General features: G+C 49.3%; 1 protein-coding gene across 1 annotated transcript in view; it reads left to right on the top strand.

Annotated features, from left to right (window-relative positions):
* LOC127041850 (uncharacterized) overlaps nucleotides 1–17,846 on the top strand; it is a 256,988-nt gene extending 239,142 nt beyond the window's left edge. Inside the window, exon 2 of the mRNA XM_050935645.1 lies at nucleotides 17,643–17,846. The gene's annotated coding sequence lies outside the window, so the exon portion shown is untranslated. The remainder of the gene's footprint in view (nucleotides 1–17,642) is intronic.
* Nucleotides 17,847–22,446: the final 4,600 nt, after the last annotated feature.

Raw genomic sequence — 22,446 nt, 5'->3', positions numbered from 1 at the left:
GTCACCAGACCCCTCCTCCCGGGGTGCAGCAGAGGAGGGGGCTGCAGTCACCAGACCTCCCCCAGGGTGCAGCGGGGGAGGGGACTGCATTCACCAGACCCCCCTCAGAATGCAGTGGGGAGGGGGGTGCAGACACACAGGAGCTGGTGGCACTTTGCACAGCCACTGCTGTGATGAGTTGGCGAGTCTCAGCCTTGAGGGCCAGGTGCTCCTGCTGTCACCCACCTGCCAGCCCCACAGCTTGTCTAGGGGGCACCTCCCTTTTCCCTCCCGCACCTCTCTTGGAACCACATTGTGCTCCAGAGGCCTGGGGGCCGCAGAGCCGGTGGCAGTGGTTGTGTAGGGGGCCATGCTAACAAATTAACCCCTCGCACCAGACTCACTCGATCCTTCCTGAGGACTTTATTCTGGTGAGGGGGACCCTGATTTCCAGCCTTCCCTAGGGGAACCTCCTCGAATGGGCTCTCTGCTGCGGAGCCCCAAGGCCCTCCCACTCCCCACCAGCAGGGGCTGGGAGTGAGGTAAATGCCCCTGAGGCAGTCACATCCCCCCCCCAGCTACATGCTGGGAATCCAGGCTGGGAGGCAGGGGGCTCTGCTGGCCATGGGGTTCCCTGCAGCCTGGTGGCATTCACAAGGAGAACCGAGATGGCCTGTGTCATAAACAGATAGCTAAGGGTTAATGTCTCTTTCACCTGAAAAAAAAAAGTAACCTGAAGCACCTGACCAGAGGACCAATCAGGAAACCGGATTTTTTCAACTCTGGGTGGAGGGAAGGTTGTGTCTGAGTTCTTTGTCTGTCTGTCTGCCTGTATGTTCTCTCAGCTTTAAGAAGTGATTTCTATTTCCTGCTCTCTAATCTTCTGTTTCCAAGTTGTAAGTACAAACATGGCTTTTTGTTTTGTATTTACATGAATATAGTTGCTGGAGTGCTTTGAATTGTATTCTTTTTGAATAAGGCTGTTTATTCATATTTCTTTTAAGCAATTGACCCTGTATTTGTCACCTTAATACAGAGAGACCATTTGTATGTATTTTTCTTTCTTCTTTATATAAAGCTTTCTTTTAAGACCTGTTGGAGTTTTTTCTTTAGGGAGGAACTTCAGGGAAATTGAGTCTGTACTCACCAGGGAATTGGTGGGAGGAAGAAGGCAGGGGGAGATCTGTGTGTGTTAGATTGACTAGCCTGAATTTGCATTCCCTCTGGGTGAAGAGGGAGGTAATTCTGTTTTCCAGGACTGGGAACGGGGAGGGGGAGTCCCTCTGTTTAGATTTACAGAGCTTGTGTCTGTGTAGCTCAACAGGAGCACCTGGAGGGGGGAAGGGAAAAAGGATTATTTCCCTTTGTTGTGAGACTCAAGGGATTTGGGTCTTGGGGTCCCCAGGGAAGGTTTTCGGGGGGACCAGAGTGCACCAAAACACTCTAATTTTTTGGGTGGTGGCAGCAGTACCAGGTCCAAGCTGGTAACTAAGCTTGGAGGTTTTCATGCTAACCCCCATATTTTGGACGCTAAGGTCCAAATCTGGGACCAGGTTATCTGACATGAGTGGCAGCGTCGGGATAGACAGAATCCAGAAGCCAGTAGGAATATTTTATTTTTCTTTTCTCTGCTAGGAGCTTTTTAGCAGAGAGAAACAGTTTTTGTTTTAAAAGGGAACCATAGAGAATTTTTTTTCTGCTCTCTCTGGCAGTTGTGGCTTGCATATTAAGCAAGAACCCATTAAGGGGCTGTTAAGAGTCTTTTGTGACAATAGCACTCCCATTGAGAGTCATTACCAGCACTATATACATGCAAATAAAGTGGTTTTTTCTGGTTTACTTTACATTGAAAAAAAAATTAGCTAGGAAGAGAGGGACAAAGGCACTGTTGCTAGGCAGACCCCAGGAGGCAACAGAGCCTGCAGTTCAGAAGTTAAACACCGGAGGGCACCCCAACACAAGAAAACAAGATGTCACGAAAACCAGAGGCAGTACAGCTCGAAGCCATGGAAAAACAGATAGAACTGCTCAGAACACAGATGGCCAGAGATGAGGCAACTCACAAACAAGAGATGGAAAGGCTACAAAAACAAGAAGAAGCCAACAATGCAGCCCACCAACAAGAGTTGGAAAAACAGAGGGAAACCCACTGACAGGCCATGGAATTAAAAAAGGCTACGCAACCTGCTCCAGCCAATCCTAACAACCCTTCGCCAATTATGGTTCCACAACACAGGAAATTTCCCACCTACAAGGCAGGTGATGACACCGAGGCCTTCTTGGAAAATTTTGAAAGAGCCTGTCTTGGGTACAGCATCCCTGCAGACCAGTACATGGTAGAATTGAGGCCACAGCTCAGTGGACCTTTAGCAGAGTTGGCAGCTGAAATGCCTAAGGAGAACATGAACGACTACAAACTTTTTCAAACCAAGGCCAGATACAGAATGGGGATAACCCTGGATCATGCCCGTCGGCATTTCAGAACCCAAAAGTGGAAACCAGATGTGTCATTTCCCAAACACGCCTACTATGTTGGGAAAAATTATGAGGCCTGGATATCAGGACACAATGTTAAAACCTTGGAAGAACTGCACCTCCTCATACAAATGGAGCAGTTCTTGGATGGTGTTCCTGAAGACATCACACGGTACATACAAGATGGAAAACCCAAAGATCTCGCTGAGGCGGGGGAGATTGGAGCCAGATGGATGGAAGTGGCAGAAAGCAAGAAAGCTATGGTCAAGGGGAACGAATACCCCAGGGGGCACACTGACCATAAAACCTACAACCGAGGACAGCCAAAGACCCCACATACAACCCAAGTAAAGCCACAGACGCCCTATTCTTCCACCTCACCAGTCTCCAGTAACTCACCTCGGCCCAGTGACTCATCAGATGGAAGATGCTTTAAGTGTAATGAACTGGGACATATCAAGGCCAACTGTCCAAAGAACACCATGCGAGTGCAATTCATTACACCACCATCACACCAAAGATCCCCAGGCCTGGATGCCTCTCAAATACCCTTGGAGCGAAGGGAAAATTTGAGAGTGGGTGGAAAGAAGGTTACTGCGTGGAGAGACACGGGGGCACAAGTGTCAGCTATCCACCAATCCTTCGTTGACCCCAAATTCATCAACCCAAAGGCCAAAGTTACAATTTACCCCTTCATGTCACAAGCTGTAGACCTGCCTACAGCTGAACTGCCTGTCCAGTACAAAGTCTGGTCAGGAATGTGGACTTTTTCTGTCTATGACAATTATCCTATCCCCATGCTACTGGGGGAAGACTTGGCCAACCAGGTGAAGAGGGCCAAGCGAGTGGGAATGGTTACACACAGCCAAACCAGGCAAGCTCCCAGACCCATTCCTGTTCCTGAGCCATCCACAGATGCCCCGTCTGTGTTACCAGAGACCCAGACAGAGGTAGTGGACCCGGATTCCATGCCAACCACTGAAGCAGCCACAGTACCTCCAGTCCCAGGCCTGGAACTGGAACAGTAACCAGCACCAGCAAGTGCAACCACATCTTCAAACTCAACGCCAGAGGGCGCCAGCGAACCAAAACTGGCAGAAGCAACAGACAGCCATACCCAAAAGGCTCAGACAGAGCCTGAAATACCCTCAGGTGCACCAGCGGAGAGCGGTTCACCAGCAACGGAAACAACCCCATCACCTACATCGCTTCCAGAGGGACCAAGCCCAAGTCCACAGTCTGAGAAAGAACTGGTGACCCCAGCCTCAAGGGAACAGTTCCAGACTGAGCAGGAAGCAGATGACAGCCTTCAGAAAGCTTGGGTGACAGCACGAAGCACCCCACCGCCTCTCAGCTCTTCTAATTGATCCCGGTTTGTTATAGACCAAGGACCTTTATACAAGGAGATTCTTTCTGGTGGACACCGGGAAGAATGGCAGCCTCAAAAACAGTTGATGGTTCCAACTAAGTACCGGGGGAAGCTCTTAAGCTTAGCCCATGATCATCCCAGTGGCCATGCTGGGGTGAACAGAACCAAGGACCGGTTAGGGAAGTCCTTCCACCTGGGAGGAGATGGGCAAGGACATTGCCAAGTATATCCGGTCTTGTGAGGTGTGTCAAAGAGTGGGAAAACCCCAAGACCAGGTCAAGGCCCCTCTCCAGCCATTCCCCATAATTGAGGTCCCATTTCAGCGAGTAGCTGTGGATATTCTGGGTCCTTTCCCAAAAAAGACACCCAGAGGAAAGCAGTACGTATTGACTTTCGTGGACTTTGCTACCCGATGGCCGGAAGCAGTAGCCTCTAGGCAACACCAGGGCTAACACTGTGTGCCTGGCCCTAACAGACATCTTTGCCAGGGTAGGTTGGCCCTCCGACATCCTTACAGATTCAGGATCTAATTTCTTGGCAGGGACCATGAAAAAACTGTGGAAAACTCATGGGGTGAATCACTTGGTTGCCACCCCGTACCACCATCAAACCAATGGCCTGGTGGAAAGGTTTAATGAAACTTTGGGGGCCATAATACAAAAATTCATCAACGAATTCTCCAATAATTGGGACCTAGTGTTGCAGCAGTTGCTGTTTGCCTACAGGGCTGTACCACATCCCAGTTTAGGGTTTTCACCGTTTGAACTTGTGTATGGTCACAAAGTTAAGGGACCATTACAGTTGGTGAAGCAGCAATGGGAGGGGTTTACGCCTTCTCCAGGAACTAACATTCTGGACTTTGTAAGCAACCTACAAAGCACCCTCCAACACTCTTTAGCCCTTGCTACAGAGAACCTAAAGGATGCTCAGGAAGAGCAAAAGGCCTGGTATAACAGACATGCCAGACAACGTTCCTTCAAGGTAGGAAACTAGGTTATGGTCTTGAAAGCGCAACAGGCCCATAAGATGAAAGCATCATGGGAAGGGCGATTCACGGTCCAAGAGCGCCTGGGAACTGTGAATTACCTCCATAGCATTTCCCAATTCCTCACTAAAACCTAGAGTTTACCATGTTAATTCTCTCAAGCCTTTCTATTCCAGAAACTTACAGGTTTGTCAGTTTACAGTCCAGGAAAATAATGCTGAGTGGCCTGACGGTGTCTACTACGATGGGAAAAAAGATGGTGGCGTGGAAGAGGTGAACCTCTCAACCACCCTGGAACGTCTGCAGTGGCGACAAATCGAGAAGCTGTGCACTAGCTTCGCCCCATTGTTCTCAGCCACCCCAGGACGGACTGAACGGGCATACCACTCCATTGACACAGGTAATGCTCACCCAATCAGAACCCCACCCTACCGGGTGTCTCCTCATGCCCAAGCTGCTATAAAACAGGAGATCCAAAACATGCTACAAATGGGTATAATCCGCTCATCTACCAGTGCATGGGCATCTCCAGTGGTTCTGGTACCCAAACCAGATGGGGAAATACGCTTTTGAGTGGACTACCGTAAGCTAAATGCGGTAACTCGTCCGGACAACTATCCAATGCCATGCACCAATGAGCTATTAAAGAAGTTGGGACGTGCCCAGTTCGTCTCTACAATAGACTTAACCAAGGGGTACTGGCAAGTACCGCTAGATGAACCTGCCAAAAAAAGGTCAGCATTCGTCACCCATGCGAGGGTGTATGAATTCAGTGTCCTTCCTTTCAGCCTTCGAAATGCACCCGCCACCTTCCAGAGGCTGGTAGATGGTCTTCTAGCAGGACTGGGAGAATTTGCAGTTGCCTACCTCGATGATGTGGCCAGTTTTTCAGACTCCTGGCCCGAACACCTACTACACCTGGAAAAGGTCTTTAAGCGCATCAGGCAGGCCGGACTAACTGTTAAGGCCAAAAAGTGTCAAATAGGCCAAAACAAAGTGACTTACCTGGGACACCAGGTGGGTCAAGGAACCATAAACCCCCTACAGGCCAAGGTGGATGCTATCCAAAAGTGGCCTGTCCCAAGGTCCAAGAAGCAGGTCCAATCCTTCTTAGGCTTGGCCGGATACTACAGGCGATTTGTACCACACTACAGCCAAATCGCTGCCCCACTAACCGACCTGACCAAAAAGACCCAGCCAAATGCAGTTAAGTGGACTGATAAGTATCAAAAGGCCTTTACCCAACTTAAGGCAACGCTCATGTCTGACCCTGTGCTCAGGGCACCGGATTTTAACAAGCCATTCCTGGTAACCACGGATGCATCTGAGCGTGGTATAGGAGCAGTGCTCATGCAGGAAGCAACAGATCACAACTTCCATCCTGCCGTGTTTCTCAGCAAGAAACTGTCTGAGAGGGAAAGTCACTGGTCAGTCAGTGAAAAGGAATGCTATGCCATTGTGTACGCCCTGGAAAAGGTACACCATATGTTTGGGAACGGCAGTTCCAGCTACAAACTGACCATGCTGCACTAAAGTTTCTTCATGCTGCCAAGGGGAACAAGAAGAAACTTCTTCGTTGGAGTTTAGCTCTCCAAGATTTTAATTTTAATATTCAGCACATCTCAGAAGCTTCTAACAAAGTAGCTGATGCACTCTCCCGTAAGAGTTTCCCAGAATCTAGTAGTTAAAAAGTGTTGTTAAAATGTAGAAGTCTGTTAGTTATATACTTAGTGGTATATGTAAAGGTGCATGTGTTGTAGTAATCTGTTTATTTTAAAGTTCTAGAAGGAAATCGCCGCCAGTGAGCTTCCCCACTGTCTGCAATTTGGGGGGCGTGTCATAAACAGATAGCTAAGGGTTAATGTCTCTTTCACCTGAAAAAAAAAAGTAACCTGAAGCACTTGACCAGAGGACCAATCAGGAAACCGGATTTTTTCAACTCTGGGTGGAGGGAAGATTGTGTCTGAGTTCTTTGTCTGTCTGTCTGCCTGTATGCTCTCTCAGCTTTAAGAAGTGATTTCTATTTCCTGCTCTCTAATCTTCTGTTTCCAAGTTGTAAGTACAAACATGGCTTTTTGTTTTGTATTTACATGAATATAGTTGCTGGAGTGCTTTGAATTGTATTCTTTTTGAATAAGGCTGTTTATTCATATTTCTTTTAAGCAATTGACCCTGTATTTGTCACCTTAATACAGAGAGACCATTTGTATGTATTTTTCTTTCTTCTTTATATAAAGTTTACTTTTAAGACCTGTTGGAGTTTTTTCTTTAGGGAGGAACTTCAGGGAAATTGAATCTGTACTCACCAGGGAATTGGTGGGAGGAAGAAGGCAGGAGGAGATCTGTGTGTGTTAGATTGACTAGCCTGAATTTGCATTCCCTCTGGGTGAAGAGGGAGGTAATTCTGTTTTCCAGGACTGGGAACGGGGAGGGGGAGTCCCTCTGTTTAGATTTACAGAGCTTGTGTCTGTGTAGCTCTCCAGGAGCACCTGGAGGGGGGAAGGGAAAAGGTTTATTTCCCTTTGTTGTGAGACTCAAGGGATTTGGGTCTTGGGGTCCCCAGGGAAGGTTTTTGGGGGGACCAGAGTGCCCCAAAACACTCTAATTTTTTGGGTGGTGGCAGCAGTACCAGGTCCAAGCTGGTAACTAAGCTTGGAGGTTTTCATACTAACCCCCATATTTTGGACGCTAAGGTCCAAATCTGGGACTAGGTTATTTTGACAGCCTGACACCCCAACCCCTGTACAAGCTCCCGCCCGTGCCTGCCCCCCATGCTTACTGTCTCTTCAGCAGCTCTCCCTACGGTCTCCCCTCCCCCCAGCTCCCGCTCCTGTGATGTCCCCCCTCTCTACACTTTCTCCCTGCAGCTTGCCCCATTCCCTCCCTGAGTCCCAGCTTCACCCTCTGACATCTCTCCAACCCGCCCTTGCCCCCCTATAGTGCTCTGCCCCCTGCTCCCCGGGGTGGGCTTGAGAGGCCCCCACTCCCCAGAATTTGAAGCTGCTGGCATTGAAGGTGGGCCTGGGCTGGGCCAACTACCTGGGCAGATCCTGGTGAAAGAGAGGAGCGGACAAGGCTGAGAGGCCCCTCCCTTGTTCCAGAGGGACAGGGGGTCCCACCATTTGGCCCACTGTCACTCTCCCACATACAGAGGAGACATCAGCTCCCAGCAGGCCAAGCTCCAACTCCAGCCCACAGGGATGAGACCAAAATCCACCAGTGTCCCCAACCTGCCACCGCCATCAGCAGTCAAGCTGGGGAATCAGCCCCCTTCTCCTCTTCAAAGGCTGCAGAACTCCCTGCTCCCTGCAACACCAGCCTCCTCGCCATGTACCCCGTCGTGGGGTCAGATAAGGGTGGATTTATTCTTTCCATTCCTCAGAGCTAGCCCTCAGGCCCGGTATCCGCATACGTGATCCAGGGTCTGGAGCAGTTGGCTGTTTACCCAGAGCTATCAAGGAGCCGCCAGGAGAAGGGACTAGATTCTCCAAGGTTCTGCATCCATTCACACTGATACCCATCTCACACATGGGAAACTGAGGCACCAGGGAGGGCAATATGGGCTGCACCAGGTCAGATTTGGAGTCTGTGAAATAGCCAGGAATAGAACCCAGGAACCCTCCATTTGGGGTGGCTGGGCACTCCCGGACTGCAACCCTGCACCAAGGTTTGCTTTCGCTCAGCCTCCTCCTGCCAAAGCCCCACCCACACTCCCCCTTCAGCGCCGCCCACACTCTACCCTCAGACCCTCTTGTTCCACTTCCCTGAGGCCCCCGCCCCGGACGCCTCTCACGTCTTTTCCCCCAAGGTCCCACCACTTGCACCACTTTGCCCCCTACACCAAGGCCCCCCCACCTGCCTACCGTTTGCACCCCAGCCCCTCCCCCTAAGGCCCCCATGTGGGCGGATGGGAACTTGGGAAAAGGCGAAGTGAGGATTGGGCCTTGAGGGGAAGAGGATGAGCAGGAGCGGGGCCTCTGGGTGGAGCACACGCCAGGTGCCTCCCCTGGCCCCTTATACCCACCACCCATGCCTGGCTCCCAGCCTCCCATGCTCTAACCATTAGACCCAGTGCCGCTGGAACAATTTTTATAGTGGGAGGTGCTGAGAGCCATTGAGCAAAACTGTAAACCTTGTACAGGATGGAAACCACTTCAAGACAGTGGGTGCACCACGACTGGCCCTCACTCTCTTCCCAGAGCTAGCGGTGGAACCCAGATACCCTGGCTCCCAACCTCCACTCTAACCACTAGACACCACTGCCCTCCCAGAGCTGGGGATAAGAGCCAGGAGTCCTGGCTCCCAGCTCAGCTGTGGGTGGAGCAGGACGTACTGGCCATGGGCTCAACTGGGCATCGCTTACCATCAGGTTGGAGGGGACGAGTCATGGATGGCGCGTACCATGGGCTGGGGCAGGATGTGTCTCCCCAAACAGCCCAGTGTAGCCCTGCCCATGCTCTGCTCAGAATGCCTCCTCCTGCTCACCCTTTCCCCTTGACCCCAGCCCAGACTGGCTGGCTGCTTCTGCCCAGGACAGCGTGCTGGGGCTGGGACTAGGGTGGCCATGGAGACTGTGGCTGGGACTTGAAGTGGCTGGGGGGCACCTGGGGATGCCCACTAAGTGCTTGCAAAGGAATGGCTTGGGGGGTGGGCACTGCCTGCCCGGCCCTTGGGAACTGGAGGGGCCATGCACTGTCTGCCCACCCAGCGTTTAGGGGCTGGAGGTCACAGGTGGAGTTGGGGGGCATGTGTTCCCCACCGAGCATGCTGGGGGAAGCCACAGGGGGGCGCTCTGGGCTCCTGTGTGGGAAGGGGCCAGGAGGGTCAGGGCCAGCTGGGGGGATTGGATGCTCCATAAAGCAAGCCAATGGATCAGCTCAATGGGCTCACCTAACCTGGTATCCTCCCCCCCAAGCATCATATCAATGGGCCCATCTAAGCTGCATTTCCCCCATTTAGGGCAGGAGCAGTGTAAGTGCCCTGCTACACGGGTGCAGGGTTGGAGCTGGGTCTTTGGGATGTATCGCATGTGAGGTACAAAACTGGGTATTTGGGGACAGTCTTACTTTTGGGGTGGGGGTCTGTTCAGCTGTGTCACTTGTGGAGCACTGGGAGTTGGGGGTGGAGTGGTTGAGGGAATGGATTGATGTTGACTTTTAAGGCAGTGGGTAGGAGCTGGGGTTTGGGCTGCGCTCCTGGCATTTCACCAGAGGGTCTTGTGTTTTTGTTTGAAAACCTGCTCCTCCTTTCACCTTTCCCTTTCAGATCTTGCTCACTCAGCTTGTACACCTGGGAAAAAAATCTGAGTCCCAGGAATTCCACTTGGGTGTCTGCAGGGCAAGGTGGGCCCTGAAATCCAGCAGCTGGGAGGCCACTTGCAGTGGTTTGTAGCCCCCCTTCCCTGCCTTCTTCTAGGAGGCACCAGGAGAGCACCTAACACTGCTGCAACAGGAGAGCGAAGCCGCCCAGTCCGAGGAGGAATAGCAAGGCGAGGAGTTGGTGATAGATGCCTGGAGCTCCTGCCACTCAGATTCTCCCTATCATGGCAGAAACAGACAGAAGCCAAGTGGCAGAAGATCATCTGGGAGTGTGAAGAGCTGCCTGGCTTCGTGGTGGGATTGGGGCCGGAAAAGTTCCTGCTCGAAGAGCTTGCCGGAGCCAGAGCCACTGCCAGGAGAAGGAATGAGGGTGACTCCAAACTCTCCTGGGAGATTTCCTTGTCCACTGAGAGGGGTGGAGAGAAGGGGCAGTAACCACTGACCCAATCCCTGAAGGTCAGACTCTTTTATTGCCATGATAATATGCAGCATTTCTACGGGAGCTTCTCAGCCCTAGTCCCCAAAGCATTTCACAAGGTGGGCTCAGTGGCATTATCCCTATGTTACAAAGAGGGAAAGCAAAGTTACTGTCACTCACTCAGCGTGACAGTCCTTGTTGTCCAGTCAGGCAGCTAGATTGGACTCCATCTTCTACTACACAGTGCCCCCCAATACACCCCCATTCCCAGATTTCCCAGCAATGCAGTTCCTGGACAGTACAGAATCTCTGAAGGCTAATAAACCTTTAGGAGAATAATATGTAAGATTATTTCAAATAGTTATTTGGAAACATCAGTTTAAACACTCTGGCTTAGAAAGAGTTACAGAGATTTTATATGCATACAGGCATAACATAAACAAGGCATAACAATCATAATTGGCTACAAGAAAAAGAAAGAGAAAATGCTTACTAACACATACTTCAGAAATTATCTTAGTTTCAAAGCCAATTTTTCTAAACACATGCTTCAGTAGTCTTACTGACCCAACTCCTTAGGGCGGGACCTCTCCATCAAAGTTAGACAGTTGTGTCATTTTGTCTTCTCGGGTGTGGAGAATGCAATAGGCAGGAAGAGATGTGTTTTGCTGGTGTCTGCCCCTTCTGTCCCTGGGGGAACCTGGTGACTAACAATTGCTTAGCAGTGGGAAGAAAAGCTTAAATGTGATGCCCCAAATTCATTTGGGCTACAGAACAGTGACCGAGGTCATGTCAGGTCTTGAGGAAATCTGCTAAATTAACCTGCCCGCTATATAGGGGCTATTTTATTTAATTTTAAAAATAGTTATAATTTTCTAACAAGACAGCTAGTACAAGTTAGCTAACTCCATGGAACAGCCTAGTGGAATCAAGACCCAAATAGATTTAACCTCCTCCCCCCATCATTCCTCAGCTGCAGGGAAAGGGGTCACTGCACACCCAACTTACATGCATCTGGACGTCCTATACCCAGACAACCCCACCAAGCCTCACCCTGCACACCCAGAACCCCCCTGGTCCTCCATGCCCAAACTTCATCCCACTGAACCTCAACCCCTTCATCTGGACCCCTCCTGCCCCCAGATCCCAACCCCTGCACCCAGAACACTCTTACTGAGCTCCCTGAACTCACGCACCCACACACACCACCAAGTCCCCACATCCACACCCCCATCCCACTGACCCCTAACTAAATGCATCCATATCCCCACCAAGCCCCACTCCCCCAGCATCCAGACCCCTCTGCTGAGATCCCCCACACCCAGACCCCTCCACTGAGCCCTAATCACTTTCATCTGGAAGGTCTTGCAGAGTCCGATTACCCTTGCACCTGGAATCCACCCAAGTCTCTGTGCATCCAGATCTCCCCCCATCTAACCCCCCCACTGAGCTGCCTGCACCCAGATTGTCCCACACAGAATTCTCTCACCCCACACCTGGATCCCCCACACTGAGCCCTCCACACTTGGTTCCTCCTGGTTGAGCCTGCCTGCCCCACACCTGGTGGGTCCCAGGGTGTTTATGAGACAGGCTTTGTGCTGTGTCAGGGTTGGATGCAGCCTCACCACTGATTCCGTGTCCCAGGGGTGGAGGGTGGAGAGGCTGCAGGGTGATCTCCCATCCGTGTAAAGCCAGTGGTTTGTGCTCTCCACTGCCAGGCTGGAGCCTTCCCTGTGTGGATTCTCTGATGGCTAAGAAGCTGCGAGGGCCTACTGAACTTTTCCCCACACTCAACACACGTCTTATTTCTCTCTCTCGTGGGGATTCTCGGCTGAGTCCTGGTTTCCTTCAGGCCTCTGTGAGTTCCCCTACAATTAACAGATTTTCCACCTTTCTCTGTTGGCTGGTTTCCATGCTGATTCTCTGGCCTCTCTTGACTCTCAAAGGCTTTTCCCTGCTCATATTTCCTGGACAAACCCCCTTTCTGTCTTTGCAATCAAGTCCCATGTGATTTGACTTGCTCATCATCTTCCTGCTGAGGCTTCTGCTCCAAGGTCTCACTCACCCTCCCATCACCCGTGGTAACAGAGAAAAAAAGTCAGAAACAGAAATGGAAAAGCGGAGAAGAAATGAAAAGAATAGCTGGAGATGAAGACAAATGAAGGACTGAATTTCCCCAAATTCTTCCTCAAAGGGAAGAGAGGAAGGGATCAAGTCTACATCCAGTCCCCTCTAAACACTCAGGGAGAAGGAAGTTCGGAGGGAAAGCTACTGCCAGGAGACAGTCAGGATAGGTAGGAAGACAAGAGCAATATTTTCCCTGAGGATATGACACTTGCTGCAGACAAGCCTGAACCAAGAGAGCTCACAAGGTCTTGGTTGGGAATTCCAGCTGTTTCCTTCCGACACTGAGTTCATTTCATGATTACTCACTCCTATCCAAGTGATATAACACCTATCACCCTCTCGTTTCTCATCCAGCAAATATATTTCTAATCACTTCATTATGACTGTTGGTAGCAATCTTACAGGAAATGACAGGTGCAGGGAGATCACAACAGGACTTGACACAGTGGGGGCATATGCCTTTAACAGTGACTTTGAAAAAGTGAGATTTAAAAATTGGGTGGAGAGTTAAGAGTTTAAATATCAGTGTGGTGCTTGTGCATGTTATAATTTAGAAGCCAAGATTCCTTATTATTAGCATGAGTTTTGGTAAAGACTTGTTGGCATCTCATGGAAAATACTGCATGTTATGCAGCTCACCCCTGTCATATTTTTATTCCTTTTTACCTGCATGAAAGCAGGATTTTAATTGAGAGCTCCTGCTTCTCTTCATATTGCTTACTTCTCGCTGGAGGTTTTAAGACCAGATCCTCAGCTCATCAATCAGAGTAGCTCCAGTGTGAGGGTCTGGATCCATTACAATCCTGTTGTGTACAAATGTCATAAACAGATAAGAAAAGTTAATAGCACAGAAGTACTTTATATCTCTTTGACTATAAAGGGTTAACAAGTTCAGTAGGCCTGGCTGTCATCTGACCAGAGGACCAATCAGAGGACAGGATACTTTCAAATCTTGAAGGAGGGAAGTTTCTGTGTGTGCTGTTAGAATTTGGTTGTTGTTCACTCTGGGGGTTCAGAGGGACCAGACGTGCAACCAGGTTTCTCTTCAATCACCCTGATACAGGTTCTTACAGATTCAGAATAAGCAGCAAAGAATCCTGTGGCACCTTATAGACTAACAGACGTTTTGGAGCATGAGCTTTCGTGGGTGAATACCCACTTCTTCAGATGCATGTCAGAATTCAGAATAGTGAGTACTAGATAGATAAAGTGAGTTAGGCTTATGTTTGTTTTCTTTATTTGCAAATGTGTATTTGGTTGGAAGGAGTTCAAATGTGTATTTGGCTAAAAGGAGTTCAAATTGGTATTTTGCTGAAAAGATTTTAATTTGTACTTGTATACTTAGACTGGGAGGGTATTCCAGTGTCTATAGCTGAAAGACCCTGTACCTATTCCATTTTAAATTTACAAAGCTAATTTTTACTGTTTTTCTCTCTTTAATTAAAAGTTTCTTGTTTAAGAACCTGATTGTTTTTTTTATTCTGGTGAGATCCCAGGGGACTGGGTCCGGATTCACCAGGGAATTGGTGGGGAGTAAGGAGGGAAGAGGGAAAGAGAGGCTGATTTCTCTCTGTGCCAGCATTACTTTCTCTCAGGAAGAGTCTGGGAGGGGGGAAGAGAAGGAGGGAGGAAGGTGAATTGTCCTCTCTGTTTTATGATTCAAGGAGTTTGAATCACAGTGATCTTCCAGGGTAACCCAGGGAGGGGAAGTCTGGGAGAGGCAACGGTGAGGGAAAAGGTTTACTTTCCTTTTGTTAAGATCCAGAGGATCTGGGTCTTGGGGGACCCCGGGCAAGGTTTTGGGGGGACCAGAGTGTACCAGGCACTGAAATTCCTGGTTGGTGGCAGCACTACAGGTTCTAAGCTGGTAATTGAGCTTAGAGGAATTCATGCTGGTACCCCATCTTTTGGATGCTAAGGTTTAGTGTGGGGAATTGTACCATGACAACAAATGTCCTTAGAAATAGCAAAACAGGAGAGAAGGGAATGCTGGAAATACCATGGGCAGATCCCTCTATGAAGTTGGATGGTGTTCTGAGTTGTCCATGAGGTGGCTATTGAGGAATGCAGGGCCAGTATAGTTGAGCTAATAGCATAATAATGATAATAGGAGATATATCAATCTCCTGGAACTGGAAGGGGCCTTGAGTCCAGTCCCCTGCCTTCACTAGCAGGACCAATTTTTGCCCCAGATCCCTAAGTGGCCCCTTAAAGGGCTGAACTTACAACCCTGAGTTTAGCAGGCCAATACTCAAACCACTGAGCTATCCTTCCCCCCCTACAATTCCCAGTTTACCACATGTCTGAGAAGAGATGATAATGAGTAAGAAGCAAGAGGTATTTATTATAATACCAATCACTAGTTCTTCTTCAAGTGCCTGTTTACGTCCATTCCACATTAGGTGTAAGCATGCTGCATGCACGGGCATCAGAAACTTTTTCCCTTGCAGCTCTCAGCGGGGGGGCCCCCTGAGTGGCGCCACTGAGCCGTGCAGATATTCTCCCGCTGGCCTGATCTCTTCCAGTTCCTTCTTCCATGGCGGCATTGGAACAGTCTCTTGCTCTCTTACAAGACACAATCCCTTAGCCTTAGTGTTACAGAGCTGTTATCGGTTACTTAGCAATCCCTCATTGTGGACGCTTAGTAGATTAGGTGCTTAGAGGTTTCCAGCACCCACCCCGGGCCACGGGGCATGTTGCAGGTCCACAGGTTTAAGGCTTGTGCCACGCGCCACAAGCCTCTGCTGGTTAGTGACCCCTGCAACTCCTGTCTACGTTGCCTGGGGGAAGCACACCAAACGGAGCAGTGTAAGATTTGCAAGGCGTTCAAGCCAAGAACAAAGAAAGAGAGAGACTTTTGTCTGAAGCAGTTGTTGATGGAGGCCATGCTGCAGCTACGAGGCCCAGAGCACCCAACATTGGCTCCAGCTTCCTTGGGGCAGAGTGCCCCAGATTCATCAAGAGAGCCGGTGCCGGCCAAGCACCGGAAGCTGTCGGGCTCAGAGCGCCAAAGTAGGTCCCGGCATGGCTTATCCTCCCCGTGCAACCCAAGACAGAGCCAAAGAAAGGGCGCAGACGTTCCCCGCAAAGGAGACCAGCACCATCCAAGGCCCCAAGCACCTGGGAGAGTGAGATGGATGCAGTACTGGTGCTGTCACTGGTGGTGCTGGTGCAACTTGTCCCACTGAGTCCAGCTCTAGGTGAACTCAGTGCGGATGTCAGGCTCGAGGGAGTAATAGATTAACCCTCCATGCCTGACACCTTTGAGGTGGGGAAGGACCTCATCACTCCTGGTGCTGGTCCCGGTCAAGCTCCAAGTCCATGGACTCCCATTTACCTCTGACTCAGAGGGAAGTCTTGGTACCGGAGGTGAGTCAACATGCAGAATTCGTGGAAGGGGCACACCGCTTTCTGGAGCCCTCCAGAAGCCAGCACCAAGAGAAGAGGGGCCAGCAGTTGCCGAAGGCTCACTGGTCCTGGTCCCAGTCTCGGGAGCACCGGTACCAATCCCGGTTCCAGTCCAGGTACCGAGAGCATCGGTACCCATCCCACTTCTGATCAGCCAGAAGCCAATCATGGCCCTCGCATTCTGCATCACTGGAGTCCAGCAACAACTCGGATTGATACAGTTACCCGCACTGGACAGTAGGGAACCCCAGGCTGGTTGGCACCCCTAATAGGGGCTGCCAGGACACTGGCCCTTTTGAACCTCTTGGGCCTACCACCGACAGCAAGGGGCTCCCTCCAGGGCCAGTTACTCAGTGCAGTGGTCCCAGTCCCTGCACCGACGCACTCCCATGCGAGAAACTACAGTGTCCACATCACCTGCATCTTCATCATGCAAGAGATGGGAGAGACTGGCACCGAGTCCAGTGCCGCCCCAAGGTTGTCTGCCCTGTCCCAAGTCGGAAGACCCTCCCTTAGGGAAGGGGAACCAGCGAGACCAGCAGGAAGAAGCTGAGCAGCTACTGACCTCCTTGGCATCCCCAGGTGAAGCGGTGGCGGGCACAGCGGTAACAGGCCCTCCGCCAATAGACCACAGATCCCACCAAGAGCTGGTGCATAAGGCTTCCCATAACTTGGGGTTACAGGATGAGGGGATGGATGAGCCAGAGGACCCCATGGTGGACATTCTGAGCCCAGAAGGTCCATCCAGAATAGTGCTCCCGCTCATTAAGATCATTCAGTCGAACTATAAGACTATATGGCAGACCTCAGCCTCCAGCACACCAACAACCAAAGGTGTGGAGTGCAAGTACTTCGCCCCATCAAAGGGTTATGCATTCTTGTTCTGCCACCCAAGCCCATGTTCCCTGCTAGTCTCAGCGGTGAACGAGAGAGAGCGCCATGGGCCGCAAGCCCTGGCCCCTAAGCCAGCAAGCGAAACACCTGGGCCTGTTCGGCAGGAAGATGTATTCGTCAGGCGGCCTCCAGTTGAGAATTGCTGACCAACAGACCATCCTCAACAGGCATAACTTCAACTCCTGGGCAGCAGTAGGGAAGTTTAAGGACAACCTCCCCCAGGGTTCCCAACAGGAGTTCATGGCCCTGGTGGATGAGGGTAAGGCAGTGACCAAGATTTGGGCCTTTTCTTTCCAAAGCTTCTTGGCTGCCCTGAAAGAGAGACCCACATTCCAATATTGTCATTTCACAATCTTGGAATCACGTCAAAGTAACTTTATTTTTCCCCACTCAAAACATGATCCTCCTGTCTGGCCTATTCAGGCTTAGCGGCACATCCCCTTTCCTTGGAGAAACAAAGCAGGAAACTCTCACCAACATCACAGTGGTGAATTATGAATTTGATGAGGAATTCTTCAGTCACACCAGTGATCTGGCAAAAGCCTTTATCCGGAAACTCCTTGTGCAAGACACGCGGTAAGTGAATGTACAGAAATGGCTGGCTGCCTTTCATGCCACCCGGGCAAAAATAAGCACGCTGAGCAGTTCAGAGATTTCATTGCAGAGTAGGTCGTTGTCCCAGAGTGAGTCATGAAGTACAGGTGTATTGCTGTGTCTCTTGTAAATGTCTGTATACAGAGGCCCTAAAAATATGCCCTGTGCCAAAATTCACCAAATGTAGCAGAATTTGGCATGCATTTTCTTTCACCAGTAGGGTTGGATTGGTTTGGTTTTTTGGTGAAGTGCAAATGACTGGAGTTTATAGGATTTTAGAAGCTGTTCTTGTGTCTGGTAATTCTTCCACTTTTGTTATTGCCTCTAATGACCTCACAAGTCATGTGCACTTGGTGGGTGAGTATGTCTGTGTGTGAGAGAGTTGATTTTTATATTCAGTGTTTCCAAAACAGCTGCTTAGCATGGACAAATTCAGACTAGAAAATTTTAAGAGTGAGTAATTAATCATTGGAACAATAAAGGGGGCCTGGTGGGTTCTCCATCACTGACAATTTTTCAATCCAGTGTGAATGTTTTTCTAAGAGATCTGCTCTAGGAATTATTTTGGGGAAGTTCTATCGGCCTGTGCTACACAGGAGGTCAGACTAGATGATCACAATGGTTCCTTCTGGCCTGGGAATCTATTAATCACATGCTAAAGCCTGCGGATTGGCTTGCAGAGATTTTCAGGAAACCAGCTCCTATGTGTTCACTTGGAGGATTGTGTTCATCAGTCTCAAACCTCCAGAGGGACACCCTATCTGTTCACACCCATAAGCCACCATCTTCCCCTTGAGAACCTGGCAAGAATACAAACTCTATCAGAACACATGAAATATACTTATCATACTGATTGGTGAATAAAACTTTGCAAAATATGAATGTGTGTAATCTCCTTATTTCCCTGTGCGTTTGTGTGGATGGAGAGGGTATCATGGTCCAGTGGTTAACTGGGATACCGGAGACTCAGTTTTAGTTCTGCCACAGACTTTCTGTGAAGACTTGGGCAAGTCACTTATCCTCACTGTGCCACAGTTCCACATTGGTAGAATGGGGATAACAACACTTCTGTCCGTCACAGCAGTCCTGCAAGGCTAAATAAATGAAAGATTGTGAGGTATTCAGATATTACAGCAATGTGGGCCATAGAAATACCTGAGAGAGAATTGAAAAAAATTTCTACTGGGTTACTGCCATATTAGAAATGCTATCACATGCTCTTCCTCTGCGCTCAGTCAGATTTCTCCCTGAGGGTAGATGCTGAAGAGAGCTGTGTAAAGCTGCTAGAGTTTCTGTCCATTTTTCAAACCTGGGGCAGGATGTTCATGCAGCAGGGAAATTAAGCTGATCCTAAGGGTCTCAGAAGCAAGTGTTACACAGGTCCTATGATGTCAAACATAGCAGTGTGCCAGCAGACAGGCAAGAAAGAAGTAGGCTTACCCACTAAGCATGCCGGGCTCAAGATGTGGCATGGAATGCAAGAGCACTTAGCCTGCTGGCAGCCTCGGTGGAGCTGATTTAGGGTGCCAGTCAGGTTGGAGCTGGAAGTGGTAAAAGAGCTGCAGCCCTGCTGGCTGGTGCATTCTGTCTGCTGCAGAATGCAGCCATTTGGAGAGAGGTAGGACTCAGAGGATATCAAGTTCCAACCCCCAAGTGACAGAAGAGTCCTGTGGCACCTTATAGACTAACGTGTATTGGAGCATGAGCTTTCCTGGGCGAATACCCACTTCGTCAGGCGTCTGACAGAGTGGGTATTCACCCACAAAAGCTTATGCTCCAATACATGTTAGCCTATAAGGTGCCACAGGACTCTTTCGCTTTCTACAGATCCAGCCTAACATGGCTACCCTTCTGACACTTAACCCCCAAGTGCCAGTGCCTAGAGGAGTTGCCTCAACATTTGCCTGGAACAAATGTCATCTCTTTTCTACATAAGCTGCTGACTTGTCAAAGTTGCACCCCAGAGCTGGTGCCTGGCACCAGTGCAGTCCAGCAGCTCGCTGGCTGGGGGAGTTGTGGGGACCTAAGCCACTGGACACGGCAGGCTGAAATGGAAGTGTGTTGGAGACAGCACAGCAGTGTTGCATGAGTCAGAAAAACAAGCAAACAAAAAAGGTCCGGTCACTTTTTCCCCCCCGTTTAGCATGTGCAGGGGGCTAACAAGAGATACACTGGAGAGCAGGATCACAGTGCAGGAGTTGGACATCACAGCCAGCAGGGCCTTCTGGCCTGACGTTCACTAGAGCTGGGCAAGTTCCTGAGAATTTTCCCACAAAGAAACATTTGAATTTTTTAAACAAATGTGCTTTGGCCATGTCTGCACCCCTTTTGAATTTGCTCTCAGGTTAGACTGGCTTGGAGGCTCACAGTGAGGAAGGCTAATGCAGTGGCTAGGGCCATAGGTGCTGACTCCGGGGGTGCTCTGGGGTTGGAGCACCCACGGGGAAAAATTGGTGGGTGCGCAGCACTCACCGGCAGCTCCCCGCCCTGCCCCCACACCTCATCTCGCCTTCGCCTCCTCCCCTGAGCATGCCACATGCCTGCTTTTCCCTCCTAGCTCCCAGCGCTTGTGCTGTGAAACAGCTGTTTCACACGGCTGGGAGGGAGTGGGGAGGAGAAGAAACGCGGCACGTTCGGGGAAGAGGTGGGCCCGGGGCAGGGATTTTGGGAAAGGGGTTCAATGGGGCAGGGAGAAGGCAGAGTTGGGGTGGAGACTTTGGGGAAGGGGTTGGAATGGGGGCAGGGCAGGGACAGGGAAAGGGTGGAGTCGGGGCAGGGGGACGCAAACACCCACTGGCGCCAGGGAAAGTTGCTGCCTATGACTAGGGCACAACTTAGGACTTGGGAGACCTGTGTTTAATTCCCTGCTGTGCCACAGTCTTCACATGTGGCCTTGGGCAAGTCACTTAAGCTCTCTGTGCCTCAGCAGCCGATCTGTAAAATGGGGATAATAGCACTGCCCTGCCTCACAGTGAGGAGAAATACATTCAAGACTGAGGCACTCAGATACCACAGCAGGCAAAAGAGGAAATTCGAATCTTGTGCTCACGAAAAGCTCATTTTAAACTTGCTTTTTACAAGCATTTGCACCCGACACCTGGGGACAAATGCAACACTTCTTCAATCAGCGATCAGACGCGTGCCAGGTGACTTCCATAGCCAATCGCATCTAAGCAACTCAGCTTTAATTTAGCTAGCCAGGGAGCAAAACTTGCAAAACGTGCTGTTGAATAAGGAATGACACTGAGAACATTGCCATCTTCTCTGTGTATTTTGCGAACAGAAGTGAAATTAGTCAAATCGATTCTTCATTATGAATTATTGATTCTTCATGCTCTTTATTTCAGAAGAACCTTTTTACTGCCATAACATCTTAGGCCACAGTTACCTCACTCAATAGGAACTGACTTTAGCCTTGCATTTCAAAGGTCTGTTTCCAGGATCAAGTTCCTAATCAGTCTCAAATTCATTCTTCTAGTTTTACCTTTTATGCTTAATTATTACTAACCTTTTGAAGTTGTTTAAAAGACCTAGATTTAATTTGCATTCTGTTAATTGTGTGAATACACAGGATGATGCTCGTCAATGGCATCCTGGTATCCAAAAAACTAAGATAGTATATGGAGTGCACCTGGTTTTGGTTTCACTCTTCTGTCAGATTTCTTCAAAAATAGAGGCTGGCAAATCAGAAGACAGGCTGTTCCCAAACTGAGTTCCACTGTTAACTGCTCCCCGAAAACTCTTTCTTCCCATGAAGAGTCTTTGAATACTTCTGTTCTTCCTATCTGTTAACCAGTTGTATGCCACCTGCAGATTGCTGAATACTTGATTGATTTTCTCTCATCTTAGTCTAAGATCCATCTCAAGACATTCAGAAGGGACTGATTTTGTACCAAAATACCTGCATAATGCCTTTCTTTATCCACATTGGACCAGATCATAGTAGCTTTGCTCATAATTAGCAGTACCTTAATCTGCAAATAGTCCATTTTGAAATCAATAGGACAACACATACAGTGTAAGCAATCAGGTATCGGAATCTGGCCCTTTGGCTCTGGGCCCTATTAGTGGCTGTGCTAACCTGGACCATATGGCATTTTGGTTAAAATCCTGGTTCTGAATCCTGTCTCTGTACACCCCTCCCAATGAGCCTCTTTAAAGTGTCCCTCTGTTTTTAATCTTTATCACACATTCTCATGATAACTGTCAGATGTCTGAGATGAACAACCCTTGTATTCAGCTCCTCCAAACTTAGTTTATCACTAGGTTGTCTTTCATATTGTTCCACCTTCTGTTTATCAGTGCCCTACTGATTTTCACTAGGAATAATTTTTCCTCTTCAACAAGACTGACAGATGCCTCCTCTTTCTTAATATTGGATGAGTCATAAAATCCTATGGAAATAGAACTAGCTTTAAAAAAAATCTGATTACTTTTCTCATTAATTTTGAATGGACAAAAAAAAAAGGCCAAAACATGTTAGCCAAAGATGATGAGTGTATTGCTCAAGGACTGCCCTGTCTTACCCAGGTCAAGGTCTATGTTTCAAGAAGCTCTGCCAGCTTCTGGATGAGACAGGCAATGCTTTACTAAATCAGTTACGAATATTTATTGTCTAGGCCTCCCCACACACTTTCACTAGATAGATAGGCTAATGCAAATGCACTATGTAGCTTCTATTTTCGACAAATAAGACTGCACTGCCATCTGAAGGCAGTACTACACACCAGCCTATGTAGATCTGAATTTCTCCACTCAGAGAATGCATACATTTTCTTATGGGTATGTGATATTTCTCAGTTAGACAAGGTCACTCTCTAACAAATCATCCAGGGTAGTTCTGTTACAAACCTAGTTACATCTGGAGTTTTTATATATA

This window comes from Gopherus flavomarginatus (genome assembly GCF_025201925.1).
Source record: "Gopherus flavomarginatus isolate rGopFla2 chromosome 13 unlocalized genomic scaffold, rGopFla2.mat.asm SUPER_13_unloc_5, whole genome shotgun sequence".
Taxonomy (NCBI): domain Eukaryota; kingdom Metazoa; phylum Chordata; order Testudines; family Testudinidae; genus Gopherus; species Gopherus flavomarginatus.
The sequence above is the reverse complement of the archived record's forward strand: the minus strand, read 5'-3'. Positions and strand labels throughout refer to the sequence as shown.